Raw genomic sequence first — 20,911 nt, 5'->3', positions numbered from 1 at the left:
TTTGATGTATATGAGAGTGTTTTTTGCCCACTTAAGTAAATAGAATCTCTTTAGAATTTTTTTAATAAACTAGGGATAGACACTGAAGTCAGAGCCCAAAGTCAATATATTACATAATTTTGTATATATGTATAAATTTATCCTCCACATGTGCATATATGATATTAATAGTTACTCTCTTTCATACAAGTAACATACAGTTCTATAAAACAAGCTTTTTCTTAGTAAAATCTAGTACTTACTAAAAGTATGATTATTTCTAGAATATGATCTTAAAACTTTTCAAGAAGTTTCATAATCTTGTGACCTGTGAAAATTCTTTTATGTGTTTAAAATTATAATCATGTAAAAGCAAACGATGCAAACACATATTTTCTCAAAAATATCACATGCAATACATTGATACTTTTAATAAAAAATCTTTTTTTGAGCATCATAATATCAAATTTTGGACGAAGATTCTAGGTGAAATTGTGAAAAGACAGCTAACACACTCTTAAAAATAAATAATACTTTTATGTAAATGATGAGCATTATGCTTAATGGATTGTTATTCAAAAATAGGGCATTCAAATGTGATGTGATTTGAAAAGTGGTATGGGATACGAGATGAAAAATCTCTAATATTCAGCCATGAGTGGTGTGCTAATTAAACTGCATAATCAAGTAATGTCAAGGATTTAAAGATTATTATGCAGCTGCTTCAGAAAGAGTGTGGAAAATGAGTGAGGATTAGTTACTGTTTACTCCTTTTTAACTCCTTTAAACTTACATACATTCAAGCTGGAGGTGGCAAGCAGGAGGAAAAGAAGAAATTGCTGCAGGCTAGCCCATCTTCTCCACCCATGGAAAGTCTTCTTTGTATCTTAATCTAGTCTTCTCATTTTGGTCTATTTGAATTTATTTTCTTTAGTGCAAATCTATTATTTCACTAAATTTTGTCATTGGCACTTACTCTTCAGTGTCAAACTCCAAAGATATGGCTATTTCAAGGTACTAGGCTCTGCATCCCACTTAAGCCCCAGGAGGCCCCTAGCAGACCTACAGCACAAGATTCTTTGCATGTATAGAGTGCAGCAAAACAAAAACCAGATGCATGGGCTACCATTTGAGTGTAATCATCTCTTTCCCCTTGCTTTAGATTTTATAGCAAATTTTCTTCTTTTTTGGGGGGTGGTGATCCTTAGCAAAATCATGATTTTACATTCAAAGCAAAATTGCTTTATCCTGTGCAACCATAAAAATATTGGTTACATTTTGCCTAAGCCATTTAAGATTTGAACATCTTTGCTCGAAAACCTTTATGCACATTCATGGAAATGTGGACTACACTCTCACATTTCTGCCCCAGAGTGACTGGAGGCCAAAAATTAATTGTAAACAAAGAACTTCTGCAATTTGGAGAAGGCCAATATTAGAGGAAGGGAACATTTGTGTATACTGGAGTGTAAACTGCATGAGCAGGGGCGATTTCGGTCTTGTTTAATGCTTTAATTTCTGTGCAGAACCTCATGCGTGGAATGGAGTTGTCATTCAGTAGATATCATATTGAATGGTAAATGGTGATATGAGATAGGAATTTCATTTCAGTGACAACATCTTATTTCTTGAGACCTTTTTGGTGTAACGTTATTCTCATTGTTGATGATGATGGTTGCAAATAACGTTAGCATCTTAGAGTATTTCAACAAATACTATACACTGACTATATATAGCACACTGTGCTAGTGCCTACTATTGCTTGCTGATACTGACTATCCCTTTGTATAGACTTTGGTTTGAAGTGAAGTGTGTAAAACACATCTGTCTGATATTTCCATCCATATTTCCTTAAAATTACCATGGTTTTTGCAACTTATTTAATTTTTTAGCAGATATTTATTATATATAGAGAGAGAGAGAATTACATATTAATGCAGATTTTTATATAGGCCAACATAAATAATGAGTGAACTTCTTTGTGAAACCATTTTCCTCAACAGACTAATGTCAATTTTACTCTATAGGCTATTATTTATGTTAACATAAGAAGATAAAACAGAAAAGATGGTTTACAATTAAGAGTATAAGTTACAATGCATAGAAAAAATTATCATCAAACATACTTATTGTAAATTCAAATCACATTCTTAGAATTTGCAGCCATTCCTTCTCTTTTATTGTTATTTTGTATCTTATGATCCATTTGTTTTATAATCAGTCATACTTTTAAAAAATCTCTTAAGAGAGATTTTATTCTAATGTTACATTCTAGCAACTTAATGTGAAACACGCACTTAATAACTGGTGATTTGAAGAAAACAAAAAGAACATTTGTTTTCAGCTCCAACAAGCAAGAAACTGAAAGTTGTCACTCCTTTTCTTACAAGAACAACCAAAACTGAACAAAATGAAAATGAAGAAATTTTCTTGAACTCATCAGATAAATGAAGTCGCAGGACAAGCCACCATCCTGAAATCTGAAGAGAGAGTGAATGCCAAGAACCACAGCCAAGGTCTACTTCACCTCGAGCACAAGCCACTGCAGCCATATGTGGTAGGAACACTTCAATGTCAGTTATAATGAACTATTGGAGGCTGAGTGTAGACTAGCTTGAGAGTGAGAATCTTCTGGGGACCACAGTCTGGGGAGAGGCAGCTTTTATGGGTTTTACCTCTACAAATCCCCACCAGGTTTTCATGATGAAGAGCCGATAAAGATCCTCTCATGGCTTTGGCAGGAGTAGAGAAACATACAACCTCATATTAAAGACCTAATTACCTCGGTTCCTATTAACCTATATATCATATCTGTATTTTACCAAAATATTACAAGACATGCTAAAAGGCAAGAAGAAACATGGTCTGAAGAGACAAAAGATATACAAGAGAAAATCTACGTGAACTTTGGTTTATTAATGAGTTTTTAGCTACAAGAGTAAATCATAATCCACAGAAGAAAAAGTCAATAAGTTGTTCTTTATTAATATTAAATAAATATCAGCTCTTAGGAAGACACTGTTAAGAGAATAAAAGTACAAATCATACGCTAAGAGAAAATATTTGCAAAACACGTATCTGATAAAGCATTTGTATCCAAAGTAGGTACAGAATCCTTAAAAATCTACATTAAGGGGCCAGCCCCGTGTCACAGTGGTTAAGTTCTGGTTAAGTTGCTAAGAACTTGAAGTTGTCAAGAACTGGTTAAGTTCTCATGTTCCGCTTCAGTGGCCCGGGGTTCGCCAGTTAGGATCCTGGGTGCGGACCTATGCACTTGTCAAGCCATGCTGTGACAGGCGTCCCACATATAAAATAGAGGAAGATGGGCACGGATGTTAGCTCAGGGCTAGTCTTCCTTAAAAAAAAAATCCACATTAAGAAAACAAACAGCCCCATTTAAAAATGGGCAAAAGCTCTGAACAGACACTTCAGCAAAGAACATATATGAGTGGTGAGCAAGCACATGAGAAGATGCTTAATATCATTTGTCATTAGGGAATTGCAAATTAAAACAGCAATGATATACTACTACACATATAGTGGCTAAAATCCAAAAAACTTACAATACAGTACTGGTGAGGATGCAAGCTACAGAAACTCTCATTCATTGCTGGTTGGAATGCAAATGATACTGCAATTTGTAAGAACCTGTTCTGCACTTTCTTACAAAGGTAAACACAATCTTACTGTACGATTCAGCCATCTCACTTCTAGGTATTTACCCAAGTGATTTGAAAAATGATGTCTCCACAAAAACCATCATGTAAATCTTTATAAAGCTTTATTCATAGTCAACACTACCTGGAAGCAACCAATGTATCCTTCAATAGGTATTGAATGGATAAACAGACTGTGAGAGCATCAATACAATGGAATATTATTCAGTCATAGAAAGCAATAAGATGTCAAACCATGAAAAGATATGGATCAATCTTAAATGCATCTTGCTAAATGAAAGATGCTAGTATGAAAAGGACACATGCTGTATGATTCTAATTTTGTGACATTCTGGAAAAATTGAAATCATAGACTGTAGAAACATCAGCAGTGTCTTGGGCTTCACAGGGAAGGAGAGAGTTGAATAGATGAAACACAGGGGATTATTTTTAGGACAGTGAAGTTATTTTTTATAATTATTTAATGCTGAATACATGTTGGTATACATTTATCAAAGCACATAGAAATTTTCAGAACAGAGTGAACCCTAATATATGCAAATTTAAAATTTTTTTGGAGGTCAGGCAACCCAGAATGGAATGAGAAAGTGACAAACAGTATAACTGGATTGCAAATGTATGAAACAATCTCACTGAAAGAGGAGTGGAGGAAAAAGGTGCTGATAAGCAAAGATAGGCTTACCTAGAGCAGGTGGGAGAGGGATAGAGGAAGCCATCTGGTAATGGAGCAGAGTGGAAGGAATCAATATAAACTCATCTGCAGCTTAATGTAGATAGAGATTGATACATTAGAAATATTTAGGATATGTGTATATACATGGGTTAATACACACAGGTGTGTTTCCTTGCTCTGTTAGCTAAGAGGGCTAAGAAGCAAGAAGACCTCAGTAACAATGAGCCTCCCTAGCACCCAGATATTGGTTTCTTATTACCGTTCTCCAATAAAAGGAGCCAGAAATCCTTGGGAAAATGGCTGATTGAGGAATGGGGTAGGAAATATACAGATTAGTCTCGGCACCTTAAAGTCCCAGAAATTAAGGAAGTGCTCAAATAAAAAAAAAAAAATCTCATAATGATTGGGGTACGTCAAAAAGACACAGGAACCAACTGAAAATACCCCCAGTGTTCCAAACTGGAAAATTTGAAAAACAAAATGAAGCAGTATAGGATTATAACCTAAAGTTTAAAATACATATTTATGAGTCTACTGATATAAATAATTAACTAAAGAAATGCAATGATGAGGCTGGCCCCATGGCCGAGTGGTTCAGTTTGTGCGCTCCGCTGCAGGTGGCCCAGTGTTTTGTTGGTTCAAATCCTGGGCGCGGACATGGCACTGCTCATCAAACCACGCTGAGGTGGCCTCCCATATGCCACAAATAGAAGGACCCACAATGAAGAATATACAACTATGTACTGGGGGGCTTTGGGGAGAGAAAGGAAAAAAATAAAATCTTTTAAAAAAAAGAAATACAATGACAAGAGACAAATTTTCTATGCAGAAAATTTCCACATAACTTTTGTAGATACTCTATTCTCAAAAAGGTGAAGAATAACTCCCCATTCTCTAAATGTGAGCTATGCATAGTGACTTCATTTCAAAGAGCTCAGTCTGATAATTTATTACTATTTTTTTTTTATTGCTGACAAAGATTAACCCTGAGCTAACATCTGTGCAATCTTCCTCCACTTTTCAAGTGAGTCACTGCCACAGCATAGTTGACCAGTGGTGTGGGTCCACACTGGGGATCCAAACCTACAAAACTGGGCCGCTGAAGCAGAGTGCCGAACTTAACAACTACATGACCTGAACAAATTTTTAAAAAAAGAATAACTTTATAATGAAGAAACCTAATACTGCCTGGTGATCAAGGTTAACATCAACAGTGATAAGTCATGTTTATCTTATGTACGCTTGATACGATGGAACGAAAATGACATTTTGACTCTGTGACCTTCTTGTCAAAGCCATAAGCTAAGGATAATCATGAGAAAAACATTAGGGAAATTAAGAGATATTGTACAAAATACCTGCCTAATACTCCTCAAAACTGTTAAGGTCATCAAAAACAAGGAAAGTCTGAGAAAGTGTCACAATCAAGAAGAGCCTAAGAAGAAACGAATAATGTATGTAATAGAGGTGTCCTAGATGGAATCTTAAACAGGAAAAGAACATTAGGTAAAAACTAAAGACATCTGAATAAATTATAGAATTTAGTTAGTAATACCGTATCAGTATGAGTTCCTTAATTGTGACGAGTATACCATGCTAATGTAAGATTTTAATAATAAACAAATTAATTGAGGGAGAATACAGGAACTCTGTAAAATCCTTGCAATTTCTGGAAATCTAAAACTGTCCTAAAATATAAAGTTTATTTTAAAAAGAAAAATCTCTCATCTGTTTAATAAATTATGAAAACAATTTTGTACATTTAATACTATGAGTTTTTTTGTGTGCATTTGTGACAAATTAAGCAATACATATACATTGTAGATTTCTGCAAGGTGGCTTTTGAATGTAGGTTACTTTCCCAATTGTCTTTTTTCTTTTTTTTTAAAGATTGGCACCTGAGCTAACAACTGTTGCCAATCATTTTTTTTTCTGCTTTTTCTCCCCAAATCCCCCCAGTACATAGTTGACAACTGTTGCCAATCTTTTTTTTTTCTGCCTTTTCTCCCCAAATCCCCCCAGTATATAATTGCATATTTTAGTTGTGGGTCCTTCTAGTTGTGGTGCGTGAGATGCCGCCTCAGGATGGCCTGATGAGCAGTGTCATGTCCACGCCCATGATCCCAACCAGTGAAACCCTAGGCCACCGAATCAGAGCACATGAACTTAACCACTTGGCCATGGGGCCGACCCCACCCAATTTTCTTATTATGGCTGCATCAGTTACTTACTTGTTTTTTAAGGATCAAATATTTATTACTTGGGAGTCCATTATTAATTAGGATGTTTTGGAAAATTTCAACTAATGATAGGTTTGGTGTATTTTCCCAGTAAAATTGAACGTGAAATGGTTGGGATAATAACTAAAACTTTCTATAAACATATTAAAATATTTAGAATGATGACAATGTTTGCATACTTAAAATGCATAATGCTGATGGTGTTTACAGCCTTGTTTGATAATCACTGTTTATTACATACTTTTGGAAATTGACTTGGTGATTCCAGATTTGGCATATTTCATTAAATCAATGGTATGACTCAAAGTCAATACTGTGCAAACTGTAAGATGTTCTCTAGGGTCCCTGGCATATCTACTAGGACAGCTTCTTAGAGATTAGCTTTACACATTTGGGGATTTTTGGATGACTTTCTAAAGGACTTTTTATATTGTTCATAGCCTTTTGAATTTGGAAAATGTGCTAGAGAACTAGAAGAATTTTTAATAGTTTCTACGTCCCATGTGTTTTACATGGCTATTTTCAAGAGATTGCATGAGACTTTCCCTAATATACAATTCTTCTTTACACAACTGGTGCTGAAGAAAAGGTTTGACCTTGCTCTTTTATGTAAGATATAGCCAGCTATTATTACGAAGTAATTTTATTTTCTTATCAAATTGGCTGCTCCACAATGGATTTAGTGACTAGCAAATTCCTGTATTGAATTCTTAATTGCATTTTGTTTATAACTCTCTTATGTTCTATCATGTTTTGCCTTGTGTACAATTTTTTCTCATTTGATTGATTTTAAACTTTCCTACTGAACTATTTGTAAGATCTTATAGGAATAGTTAGTATTTTTCTGCATTATTTTATCACCTGGAGTGCATAACATAGTGATTTAATGTAATTATTGAAATTTTTGTATGGTTGAATGACACTATGTAAACATATTGATGTCTCTAGGCTTTTTCCATAGATGAAAGCATAGAAAGAAATGAGCACTATATTAAAAATGTTGGTTTAGATATTCTGTCAATGACTTTGGGGAAGATAATGAAGAAATAAAGAAAACGGGGTTGAAGTACATATTCTCCAAAATTCCTTCACAAATTTAAATGTATTTGATTTTAACCCCCCTCAAAAAGATATCACATGCCCTGTATTTCACTAGAGCCTAAAGATATGCAAAAGAAATTTGAAAATACTATGAAATGGTTGTCCAGAAGCTCACCACTGAGTAACCTGGCAATAGGGTTTTCATGATTGTCACACTCAGCTTTTTCACCAATCTAAGAGGAGATCCAATAAAGTTGGCTATTGGTGTATAATTTTAACATTTTTTTCCATTCTCTATAATGAAATAAAATAAAACTTCTGCGTATTCCTGAGCTCCTGCCCTGTATAATAACAGGAAATTATTCCAAACGTGTCCTTTGGCTTTGAGCATGGCCTTGACATCCTCTTTTCGAAATTGCATTTTTCTCTTATACATTTGCATTTTTTTAACTTTGAAAATGGGCTCAAATGTTTTTTGATCCATTAAAGAACATAGACGATAAAAATATTAAATTTTTAAGGCTTACATTAGTGTGGTTAGTGTTTTGACAAACTTGATGACATATTTTCTAAAATTGACACTTTAGAGTTAAAAATATTATTTAATAGCTTTCATAACTGACTTAAAAGTTTACATCTAACATAAACCTTATTGATATATAAACTATTTAAACTACTTTACTTGTATCCAGAAATGTATCAAAGTGTTCACATTTGACATATACAGCAGACAGCAATGCTGAAAGCCAGGAGGAACTCAGATCATTTGGATTGGAAATTTGTTGCTACAATTTTCTATATATATTTATTTTAATTGAGGAAGTACGTCATTTATTTTTTATGCAGTTCGTAAATAGCTTGTGTACCTGCAAAAGGAGTATTATTCCAGCAATAGAGTTCAAGTAATTTTTTTCTAAGATTGGCCCTGAGCTCACATCCGTTGCCAATCTTTTTTTCTTTCTTCTTTTCCCTAAAGCCCCCTAGTGCATAGTTGTATACCCTAGTGGTAGGTCCTTCTGGTTCTGCTAGGTGGGACACAGCCTCAGCATGGCTTGATGAGCAGTCTCGGTCCGAGCCTAAGATCCAAACCAGTGAAACTCTGCGCCACCAAAGTGGAGTGCGGGAACTTAACCACTCAGTCACGGGCCAGCTCCTCAAGTAATCTCTTAAATTGTGTTTACCTAACTTATTAGCTACTTAATATTAATTAGAAAATTATTTAAATAGTTTAAGAATTTTTAAAGTAATACTTTCTTGCAACACAGTTTATTGTTTATAATAAAACCAAGCTTTCTTGAATCAATGATGTCAGTTCTAATAGGATTAGTATTAAATTTTTTCAAGACATTTATTAGGTACTTTATTTTCATGGAAATCAGTAAAAATTCATGAATAGATAACTGGGCTGGAGCCAGGATAAATAAGAAACTCACTTATTGTGGAAGAGTAAAACATAGTTTGCTAATCCTACTGTATTTTTTTCAAAGTCATGTTTCACATGTTTAAAGAAACTTAAGATGTGACACATCTTTTGCCTTAAGCTGCTTGTGAGGTTTCTATCATCAAATCTATTGACGGAATTTTTAAAGTATTACTATTTCAGCTTTCTTGAATATACCAAGTACTTGTGTTTATGCTCTTTAGTCCAGGTTATGATGTATAATATGAAATGCATATATTTAATATAATTATCAAGAATATTTCACCTTGAGTGAAACAAAAAAACAAAAGAGGAACTATTTTTTACTTGGTAAAATTAATTTGATTTTGCAAATAAATAATAAAAAAATTTACTATTAGGGAATAACTGAATAAAATTTCTTTCATCAATTTTAATTTTCTTATCTATATGAATTCCAAAACTTATCATTGTCTTGTTTTTTAAACACATTCTCACATAATTTTTGCAATAAATTTTGAAACCTCTTCCACTGAAAACATCTTTTAAAATAAATTTATGATGTGATTTTAATATTTTGAATTTTGATAAAATACACAATACACATAACATAAATTTAACATCTTAATCATTTTTACTGTACAGTTCACTAATGTTAAATATGTTCATCTTGTTGTGCAACCAATCTTCAGAACTTGCAAAACTGAAATACTCCCTCAAATACGTATACTCCTCATACATATAAAAGGAATTACATATATCTATATCCACATGAGAGAGAAAACGATTATATAAATAAAATGCCTTATATCTATGTGCATATTAGATATATTATATACATTATTTATTTCACATATATATGCGAGATTGGAAGAAAGGATACATCTTTTTAGATGTTAACAGTGATGGAATTTATATATTTTATTGTTCTTTTTAACACATTTAGATTCTTCTACAATGAATGTGTAGCCATTTTTGTTAAAAGAAGCAATAAAACTATATTTGTGTTTAGGCATCTACATTCTTAACCCAAGAAACTTAATGTTTTTATTCCATTATTTTAAGATGAAATGATAATATAAAATAACAGCAGGTATCCTGTAACTCACAAACAAGGCAAATATTTTTTCAGATCATTTACTATGTGAGACAGAAAACAGCACATAACGTTCAACACTTTGATTTTGACAATAACTTGCCTTATGCTTAGGAAAATGCTTAGAAGTTTTCACCTCTGATTTTTTTCATCAGACAACTGTAATGACTTAATATTTACTTTTTAACTTTTTTATTTTGATAAAATATACGTAATATAAAATTTACCATTTTAACCATTTTTAAGTGTACATTTCAGAGGTATTAGGACATTCACATTATTGTGCATTCATCACCACTATTAATCTCCAGAATGTTTTTATCTTCCCAAAGTGAAACTCCATACCTATTAAAAATAACTCCTCATTTTTCCCTCCCCAGTCCCTGATAACCACAATTCTACTTCTGTTTCTATGAATTGATTGATTTAAGTACCTCATATAAGTAGAATCATACAGAATATGTTCTTTTGTGCTGACCTTATTTCACTTCGTATAACGTCTTCAAGGTTCATCCATATTGTAGAATGTGTCAGAATTTCCTTCTTTTTTAAGTCTGAATAAAATACCATTGTGTATATATTCCACACTTTTTTTATCCATTCATCCTTTGTCGGGTATTTGGGTTGCTTCCACCTTTGGGCTACTGTGAATAATACCCATGTTGCTATAAACATGGGTACACATTTCTCTGTTTGAGTCCCTTTCAGTTCTCTCGAATATATACCTAAAAGTGAAATTGCTAAATCATATGGTAATTCTATTTTTAATTTTCTGAGGATCTGCCATATTGTTTTTCATAGCAGGTGCAGCAGTTTACATTCCGACTAATAATGCACAAAAGTTTGAATTTCTCCACAGCCTCTTCAACACTTGTTATTTTCTGTTTTTCTGATGGTAGCCATCCTAATGAGTATGAGATGCTATCTCATTGTAGTTTTGATTTGCATTTCCCTAACGATTAGTGATGTTGAACCGCTTTTCATGTGCTTATTGACCATTTGTACATCTTCTTTAGAGAAATTTCTATTCAAAGTCCTTGCTTATTTTTTAAATTAGTTGTTTACTTTTTTGTTGTTGAATTGTACAAGTTCTTTATATATTCTAGATGTTGACTCCTTACCGGTTACAAGATGTGCAAATGTTTCCTTCCATTCTTGAGTTGCCTTTCATTCTGTTGATTGTATCATTTGCACAGAATTTTTAATTTGATGTAATCTAGTTTATCTATTTTTTTATTTTCTTGCAGATGCTTTTGGTGTAATGTCCAAGAAATCATTGCCTAATCCAGTGTCATGACGCTTCCCCCTATGTTTTCTTCTAAGAGTTTTATAGTTATAGCTCTTACTTTTAGGTCTTTGGTCATTTTGAGTTAATTTTTGTATATGGTATAAGATCAGTGTTCAACTTTATTCTTTTGTATGTGGACATCTAATTCTCCCAACACCATCTGTCAAAAAGACAATCCTTTCTCTATTGAAAGATCTTGGCACCTTTGCCAAAAATAATTTGGCCATATATTTAAGGGTTTATTTCTGTACTCTGTGCTATTCTTCTGTTCTATATGTCTGTTTTTATGCCAGCACCACGCTGTTTGGATGACTGTGTCGTAGTAAGTTTTGAAATCAGGAAGCATGAGAACTCCAATTTTGATTTTTGTTTTCAAGATTATTTTGGTTATTTGAAGTCCCTGGAGTTTTGATATGGATTTTAGGATGTATTTTTCTGTTTCTCCCCCAAAAAAGCCAAGATTCTGATAGAGATGGCACTGAATCTGTAGATCACTTTGGGTAGTACTGACATCTTAACAACATTAATTATTCCATTCCATGTACACAAGATGTTTTTATGTTGATTTGTGTCTTCTTTAATTTCTTTCAGAAGCATTTTGTAGTTTTTAGTGTACAAGTCCTTCATATCATTTGTTGTTTATTTCTAAGTTAAATATTTATTATATGTTTTAATGTAAGTCTTTATTTCTCTTCATACAATGCTGTCAATTTCGAAAGATCTTTTATATAAATTGCTTTTTATTAAAGCTTTCATAAATATTCCCTATCTCCTAGACTTATGTCTCTTTTATTTATAAGCAAAAACATATGTCTATGTTTCTTTCTTTCTTTTTCTTTCCTTCCTTCTTTCGTTCTTCCTCCCTTCTTTCCTTTCTTTCTTAGATTGTCCCTGAGCTATCATCTGTTGCCAATCTTTTCTTTTTGCTTCTTTTTCTCCCCAAAGCCCCCCAGTACATATTTGTACATTCTAGTTGTAGGTCCTTTTAGTTGTGCTATGTGGGACTCTGCCTGAGCATGGCTTGATGAGCGGTGCTAGGTCCACGCCCAGGATCTGCACCAGTGAAACCCTGGGCCACAGAAGCAGAGTGAGTGAACTTAATCACTTGGCCATGGGGCCTGCCCCTATTTATTTCTTAATTTCATCATATTGCAAACATCCTCCATGTTGTCCTTTTTAAGGATAAATAAGTTATTAAAAGTTAAAAGTTTATAAATGTTGAGCCGATTTTGTTATAAAATAAGCCATATTTTTGGACTGCAACAACTATTATAAAATAAGTCTGAAAGAAAATGAATTATTTAAAAAATTATATGTAGTGGCAAAAATTGCACCTCCTTTCTGATTATTGCTATTAAAAATAAATTTTGAATGATAGAATTTTGATATACATTTAGGTTCTTTAACATTTTAATTGAAATTATAATTTGGGAAAAATATCTTACAAAAGACCTTGCAGAAAATTGTGAGTTTAACAACAAAAAAAGTTAAAGTCAATTTTTGTGTGGGTCTATATCACAACTATGCAATGCAAATCAAATACAACCCCTTTCCACAGCTTAGTTTTTGCATCATGTTAGTTGAAGAGACTATGAAAATGAGAGTGTCCATTAGTTGGAGAAAGTTTTAGGTCATTTCTCCAACAGTTACAGTTTCAAGGTCTTTGTTTAAAAAATAGCAAGGATTAGAAAAAATGAGGATAGGGGAAAAATGGAGCCAGGCTGGAGAACAAAAAGAAGCAAGAAGAGTAGAAGAATAAACAGTAGAAGAATAAATGGGAAGAGGAAGAAAAAATAAGGAAAGAAAGTGAAAGAGAGAAGTAGGATATAAATGAAAGTATTAGGAAAAAAGATGACAAAAGAACTGAGGCATACAATATCCACAACAAACTCAAAAGACGTAGATATACACAAACATATGGAAATTCTAAATGAGGGAATCAGGATGGTTTCAAAGAGAAAATAACATTTAACAAAAATATTCCATGGTATAGAGTTCTACGGTCTCATAGTTCTGATGAAAAACTCTGGGTTGAAGGGGCAGCTTGCACTGAGGTTTTTAGAGGTAAAAACTAATAATGTGATTTATTAGTCTTGTTTTCTTAAGGTTGTAGTCCCATTAGGGTAGGTGTTGTTTGAAGAAAGCTATGCAGTCAGGTCTTGCTGTTGGAGGAGGTCGTGGAGAGGTCGTGACCATCGTGTGACCCCTGAGCTGAACCTGGGCAATCGGAGCCTCCTCACCCCCTCCCTGTCCTTGGAATATAAGTTCCGTCCACAGTTCCCTGAGTGGGAGCTCTTTTCAAAGAAGCAGACTTGAGAAATTAATGCGATGTTGAGACCATCTGGGTGGTATATGTAATTGAACCCAGTTAGAGCCTCTGTATAAACTTTTAAGGTTCAGGCAGGTGCTGAGCTGTATTCATTCATCTTGCAGCCACTCAAGGCAAATCTCCTAAATTCGTTTGTTTATTAAACCTGCTACTTAACAATCGGGAGTGGTCGCCTCTTTCTTATGTCTCTCCTTGCCCTCTGTGTACAGTGGTCAATTTCAGATTTCACCAGGGAAGCTCCCAACGTTTTGAACTAACACTTGCAGATCATTTCAAGGATTCTGGGCATTATTCTCCAGGTAATGATGAGTAAATAAATTGTTGTAGGCGGGGGTGGGGGGTTGGGGGGGTGATATAATTAGGTCTACTTTAGAAAGAGAAGTGACAGCTATGTAAGAGTTATTGGTGGAGGAAATTACTTGAAACAGGGAGATTAAATGAAAGATTCTTGCTATTCTATAGATAAGAGATGATGAAAGTTAGAAATAATGCCATAAAGGCCAGAAATAACAGATGATATTTAAAGTAGGTAGAATCAAGAGATAATGAACTATATACTAGAAGTAAAGGAAGAAGTTATGACTACTAAGTGTCTGGCTTGGCTAACTAGATATGTTGTGATGCTTTTTACCTGACTAGCATGGCGTAAAGAGTGATCTTCCTAAAATGCAAATCTGATTATTTCTCTTCCCTATTTAAGAGCTCTCAATGATTCCCCATTCCAAGATTAAGTCCACACTGCTTTATACATCATAAATGACTCATTATGTCGCCAACCACCTCTTTCTGTGCTCTTCATACCTCACTCTACACTTCAGCCATACTGAGCTGCTTTCAAGTATAATATGCATATTTCCCTCAGTGCTTTGTTCCCAGTCGCAGGAAATATTCCTTATCCTTTTAATCAAGGTTTACTTGGCCTTTTCTTAAATGTTACTTCTTACAAGAAACAATTCCTAATACTCCAATTGTTTAGGTATCATTTATAATTGCATATGGTCCTGAATTTATCACTGTAGCATAGTGTTAGTAAAATGGACAGTTTCTAAGTGGAGATAGACAACTGAAATTCTTAAAGAAAGTATGTTCACTACTGTACTTTCTCTTACATTAACTGGGATGCACAGTGCACATTTGTGCAATGCAGTTGGATATTCAGTCACCTCTCAGTTACTAAATATATTAACTTTCATCTTTTTTCATTTGCTTTATGTATCTTTCACACTAAATACCATGGTCATTTTAACAATGGCAATTGAGGGTGATAAATTGCCTTCCTTCCTTCCTTGCTTTTTCTTTCATGGTCTTTGAAAATCTGCTTAATAACTATAGTTCCCAACTGGGATGCTGAAGCCACTTTTCTCCAACTCACGTGTGTTTTTTGCCCTGCAATAGTTCCAGCATTGCCACTTCTGAAGAGGAAGAGGGGCTGGAGGTATTTGCTATGGTGTTCCCTTTTGTCTCTACCTTCCTGAGTAAAGTGATAAGCTACAGCCACAGGGTGGATGGAGGAAAAACGAATTGTTGATTTATGTTTTCTTTTGGCTCCCAGGTGATTATATTGTCTTTGCTTCCCTCATGATGTGTGCAACTCATCTTTATCTTGGAAGCAACAATTTATTTACCCGTCAAATAATCAGGCATAGAGCCTTACAGAATGCCACGTGGAAAGTTATGGAAGGATAAGATTGGGGTTTTCTCTAGCCAGCACTTTTTAAAAAATATATATATACTCGTGTATTATGATTCTTTTAAATGTCCTTTCCGATAATGTAAAAGTTGTTTCTATAGAATATCCAAGAAATGGAACTGAAAATTTCCATAACCCTTCTGTGTTTTGTGTGTTGCCCATATACCATGTGGAGTGTACTAAGTCTCAAATCCAGATTATTAAAATTCTAAAAGAATTTTCTAATTTAGGAGAAAAATGATCATGTCCTAACATACCATTCAACTGAAATAAACAGAATTCAAAAATGGCTTTTTTTTAATTTTGAAGGGAAATAATTTATGAAAATTGGTTTTATTTGGAACATCTTATTTTCTTTAGGAGGATATTCAAAGAGTCAATACCTACTTCTGTGGTCACATATTGGGATTCTACACCCCTCTTTTATATTTTCATATTACTTCTGCATTTTAACTGATGTTTGAAAATGACTCACTTCTATGTGGAACTGCATTAAAATAAGTGTTAATAAAAACAATTATTCATATTGGGGTACCGCAATTTAAGACAAAACCTTCTACATATTATAAAATGCAATGAAATGGGTTTAGGACCTATAGAGGAAATTTTCTATGCATAAATAATCATTAAAACTGCAAAAAGGGAAACAATTTAATATGTTAGCTGAAAACTTTGTGTTTTTCTCAGAAAGATATGTATATAGCATGATAGTATGGATTCCTCACTGTAGTTTGAAAACAGGCAAGGGTGAAAATGAATTTCATGCAAGTAGACACTCTAAAAACTAGATTTAGCAGCAGTCACATTAGCTTAGATAATGGGAGAATTTTTCTTCATTGAAAATCCTCTGTGTCGCTTAAGAAGAACTTACTGAGGCAGCCTGCCATCTAGCTTTTTCACAGAAAAACAGGCTTACAGACTGCAGATGAGAGAGTCTGGAGCAGAGACAATTTTAACTTAGCCATTCCTAATTTATCTCAAGCGTTTTCAATTCATCTTCACTGCTCTATGCACACAGGAACACCAGATTGCCATCCCTGGGGAACAGAATGCAACCGGGGATCTAGAGAGCTGTCACATTCCAAGAAATATTTAAATTGTGCTGATTTTCTTCTGGAGAACTGAGCCCAGGGAATGAAACTCTCCATCAAGTCATAGCTTTGCAGGCAATAGATCAGAGGATATTGCCAGTTTTCTAATGGATTATTGTTATCGGGCAGGTTTTCTCTGAAGGTACGTAGTTATTTTCTCCATTCATTACCCTCTCCTATTTATCAGCTAATGATATAATGAGCTGGGAATCCCAATGTGTGAAAGAGAGAAAGATGTTAAATAGTCAGTATTGACTAAAGATTGACACTTTGATGCTGCATGCTTATAGGTGAATAATCTGATTCCTTTACTAAAGATTAGTAGGATATAGTTTGAATTGCCTTGTCAGCAAAAACAGCCAAAACCAAAACAAAACCGTTCTGCAGGCTGCATTAACATAAGTTCATATTAATTCTCTTGAGGATTTTCTCTTGTAGCTGCAACGTATAATGAAGGGAAATACATACTTTGGAAACTCACTTAACCTTATATATTTTTTAATCTTTTTACATAATCGTGATTTTTTCTCCATATATTCTCAAATACAAACTTTGTCTCAAATGCTGTTAATTCTGGTGTCATTGATGTTTATGATATATAAATACATGAATGATAAAAGCATTTAATTTAAAGAAACTCCAATAGGAGTCTTCTTGGGAATATTATGTTGGTGTACTTTGTTGGCTTTACAGATATTTGTGTTTGAGTTCAGAAGAATCTTACTAAAATTAGTTGCTACAGTTTTAGTTAAACGTAGATACTATAAAAATTTTTTATTCCACTTTCTTCTGTGAAGCAAAAACCTTGATAAATCTATAGAAGTACACAAAACTGTTCAGCAAAATGTTAAAAGCTGACAAACTTCTGAAGATTAACTGAACCAATAAAAATGGAGAAAGCCTTATCCTAAACTGAAATTTCACTTTTTATACCTATGATATATTAGAATAGGAAGGGATGACTTCTGTGCCTGCTTCCAAAAAGTTAAAGGTATGTGTGTCTAAGGGGGTGTTCTGTGGCAGAGAGTGAATGGAGGTATAGGATAGAAAGCGAGCACATAGTAGTCACGGTGTGTTTCTGAAAACTGGAGAAATATTTTAGATTATGATATTAGGACTTTTGATGCTTTTAGGCATTTTATTATTGTGTGAATAGGTGCAGTGCAACTTACCATGCTGTTGATATTTTTCCTGGTGAAAAATGGATGTTAGAATGGGTAGAATAGCAGGTACGTTGAGCTGGAGCATGGTGTACCTGCTGCTGTATTGGGACTGGAACACAGAGTCTGCGGACCCATTAGTGGGTTAATAACAGGCTTGGGGAGGAAATGGTGGCAGAGCTTCAGAGAGCACTTGTTAATTGCGTTCTGATTTCTTGGGAGCTTTTGAGAGACTATTGGAAGAATGAAGGAGAGAGAGAAGAAGGATTGAGTCACCCAAATAGAAACTTTAAGTGCATTCTTTCTTATCCTCAGAGGGGTTGTAAAAGGCAAAAAATGGAAAAGAGGAAGGAGAATAGAGGTCTCAAAGAGTACTTTTAAGTGCTGCTTTTTTCATGAATCTTACAAGAATTGAGGAACAGGGGCTTAAATTAAAGTTTCCCTATGGATTTCTCCATTTGGCAAGCTTTTTCTCTCCTTAATGGAACATATTCCCTTCACTCACGTAAGAAAAAAAGCAAGTGACTTTGCTCCAAGCCTGGTTTCTCCCTCAAAAACGTACAGTTCTTGTTTAAACCTACACAAGTGTGCTCTCTGAAACTGCACACACTCCTACGTGTCTCAGAGTTTTACAATTCAATGATTTATGAATGCCAGAAGATAAAGTGATTTAACATCCTTTCTTTATTATCATCACAACTGGCTCTTCTGAAAATCTCAAACGCTATACAAAAGAGGGCACAAGTAGGAAAAAAGAATGACTTCATGGAACATATTTTATATTCTTTCAAAATAAGATAATACCAATAGATAATGAAATATAGTCACTTTGTGTTTTGGCATGGGAAAGATCTGACCGCAGCTTAGTAACTATCCTTTAATTTACATTTTGGGCATTGGATGAATGGAACACATATGTAAAAATCAGGAGGGGCAGTTTCAGTTGTCAAATTGCAATAAACATTTTTATCACTCTGGCCTCCTATTAACCTTCTTGGCTACAATAGTGTTAGTGTCTCTGGCCCCCTATAGTGTTTATTCACTTACCCAGCTATCCAAATCTGCTCTGCTTCCAGGTTTCCTGCTAAAACTTGTTTTACTTCATCTTGTGGTGAGTTCTTTGCAAAATATATTATTATAATTTCATTTTATGAGTTGTTAAATATTTAATATTTATTGAGTACCTGTGATATGTGTGGTGCTTCAAAACAATGTGTAGGAGGAAAAAACACATAATAGTATTCTCTCCTAAATCAGCCAGCTTATTGATATTTCAGGACTTCTAATTGGTGCCCACAGAGGAAGGCAATTAAGGCTGACTCTTTAGTGGCTACTTATGTGTGTAAGGCATGAAATGTTCCAGTATTCGGTCAATGATTTGCATTCAATTTTACTGAGAAGCCCAGACTGGTCATCCAGTTGTTTTCAAATTCTTCCTTAACTCTGTTCCTTGTGTCAAAGTGTCAACAGAACATTGGATTGGGGGTGAGACAAACTAGGTTTGAATCTGTTAAGCAAGTTTGTGTAAGTTAACTGATCTCCTACATACCTCTATCCTATCAGATGTATAATGGTGATAATAGTATCTACTTTTTAGGTTCTTGTGGCTAGTAGAGATCATTCACATTAAGTCACAAACACATAGTTTGTGGACAACATGTGGTCAAGAAACAGTACCTTTTTTTTTTTTTTTTTTTGATGACCAAGAGTTGCCCTGAGCTAACATCCATTGCCAATCGTCCTCTTTTTTTTTCTTTTTTTTTTGCTTGAGGGAGATTCGCCGTGAGCCAACATCTGTGCCAATCTTCCTCTATTTTGTATGTGGGATGCCTCCACAGCATGACTGATGAGCGGATTAAGTCTGTTCCCCGGGATCTGAACCCATTTACCCTGGGCCGCTGAAGCAGAGCTCAGAACTTTAACCACTCAGCAACAGGGCCAGCCCCAACAAGACCTACTTTTGAATGCATTTTATCATAGTTTCACATACAGAATGTGAAACCACTTTGTCTCTTATCTTTCTTCAACAATGCAGTGCTAATACATGTGTACTATCAAATCCATTTGTTTAGCAGTCTTAGTAATAAAAATAACATATTGAGCGTGTAGTAATTGCTTGGTACTAAAGTATTCTACAGAAGTACTAAAGCATTACCCTTGCCTAGATAAAGTTGGGAATTAAGATTAGTTTGAGAAATTAGTTGGCATACTCTCCATGTCTATCAAATAGCGAAGTTACCAACCATAACTTACCAAGGAAAGCAGATAGAACTGTATCTCATTTTTCCACTTTTACGTTCTCCCAAAGGATATGGAAATAGAAGACAAGACAGTAAATCCTCTTGTTCATTATGCTGTGCCCTTTGCCCCTTTCATTTGCATTTTATTTTGCTAGAGTGGCTTGTCTAGGGAGATGGCCTCAAATTCCAACTGAACAGAGTAGTTCAAGCATACAAATTCACCCCTTAAGAAACAAAGAAAATATAAGAAAACTTTTAATAAAATAAAAGACAGCTTTTGCTTTTAGAAAATGCTAAACATTTTTTAATGAGAGTGAAACTGGCAAAAGTGAATGTTAAATCCACCAGATGTTGACCTTAACTCTGAGTCTGAATCTTTACAAAAATAGGATGCAAATCTAAGCTAGAAGCTGCTTTCTTTAGGTCACAAGACTGCTGAAAAATTCTGAGTCTGAATTTCTCAGATACATTTCATATTGAATTAAGCACATAGAGAAAACCTTTAATATTCTGAGTTATATGAGAAGGTAAGTTTGTCTTATACGTCTTTATATTGAAATTTGGAAATAGTTGTACAGAAGTCCTCTATAAAAGGGAACCACCAAGCAATTATTTTGAAAGTGTGTTACAGGAAAGTAGCTAGCACATTCTAACTGGATCAAAATGTGGATACAAACGCGAGTACCTGCTGCAAAGCCATTCTATTTTCTTTTTGAGTCAGTTTTCGTTGTCAATGCCAATCTTATCTTAAACCTATGAATATACCCAGTCACCAATAAGAAGGTGTAGGCATCTGACTTCATTTTCCAAAAGATCCTTGAAGTTCTTGTTCCATTGCTTTTTGATTCCCAACTTTGGATATTTTGACCTAGTACTTAAGGAAATTGGAAACTATGTTCTAATTCCAACTCAGTTTTTTAATTTGTAAAAGTTAGTGGGGATTAATAATAATATCCCCATGGTCTTGTGAAACAAATGGCAAAATGTAGTCAAATACTGTGCAGGGAC

The 20,911-nt window shown here is 34.3% G+C and overlaps 1 protein-coding gene across 3 annotated transcripts in view; it reads left to right on the top strand.

Annotated features, from left to right (window-relative positions):
• The first annotated feature begins 16,310 nt into the window (after positions 1–16,310).
• MGAT4C (MGAT4 family member C) overlaps positions 16,311–20,911 on the top strand; it is a 677,866-nt gene continuing 673,265 nt past the window's right edge. For 2 of the 3 annotated variants that reach the window (XM_070507020.1, XM_070507021.1), the window contains exon 1: positions 16,311–16,645. The gene's annotated coding sequence lies outside the window, so the exon portion shown is untranslated. Of the gene's footprint in view, positions 16,646–18,739; positions 18,775–20,911 lie in introns of all 3 variants that reach the window. The other variant, XM_070507022.1, reaches the window with a different exon arrangement.

Source organism: Equus asinus, chromosome 4 (genome assembly GCF_041296235.1).
Source record: "Equus asinus isolate D_3611 breed Donkey chromosome 4, EquAss-T2T_v2, whole genome shotgun sequence".
NCBI classification, from domain to species: domain Eukaryota; kingdom Metazoa; phylum Chordata; class Mammalia; order Perissodactyla; family Equidae; genus Equus; species Equus asinus.
The sequence above is the reverse complement of the archived record's forward strand: the minus strand, read 5'-3'. Positions and strand labels throughout refer to the sequence as shown.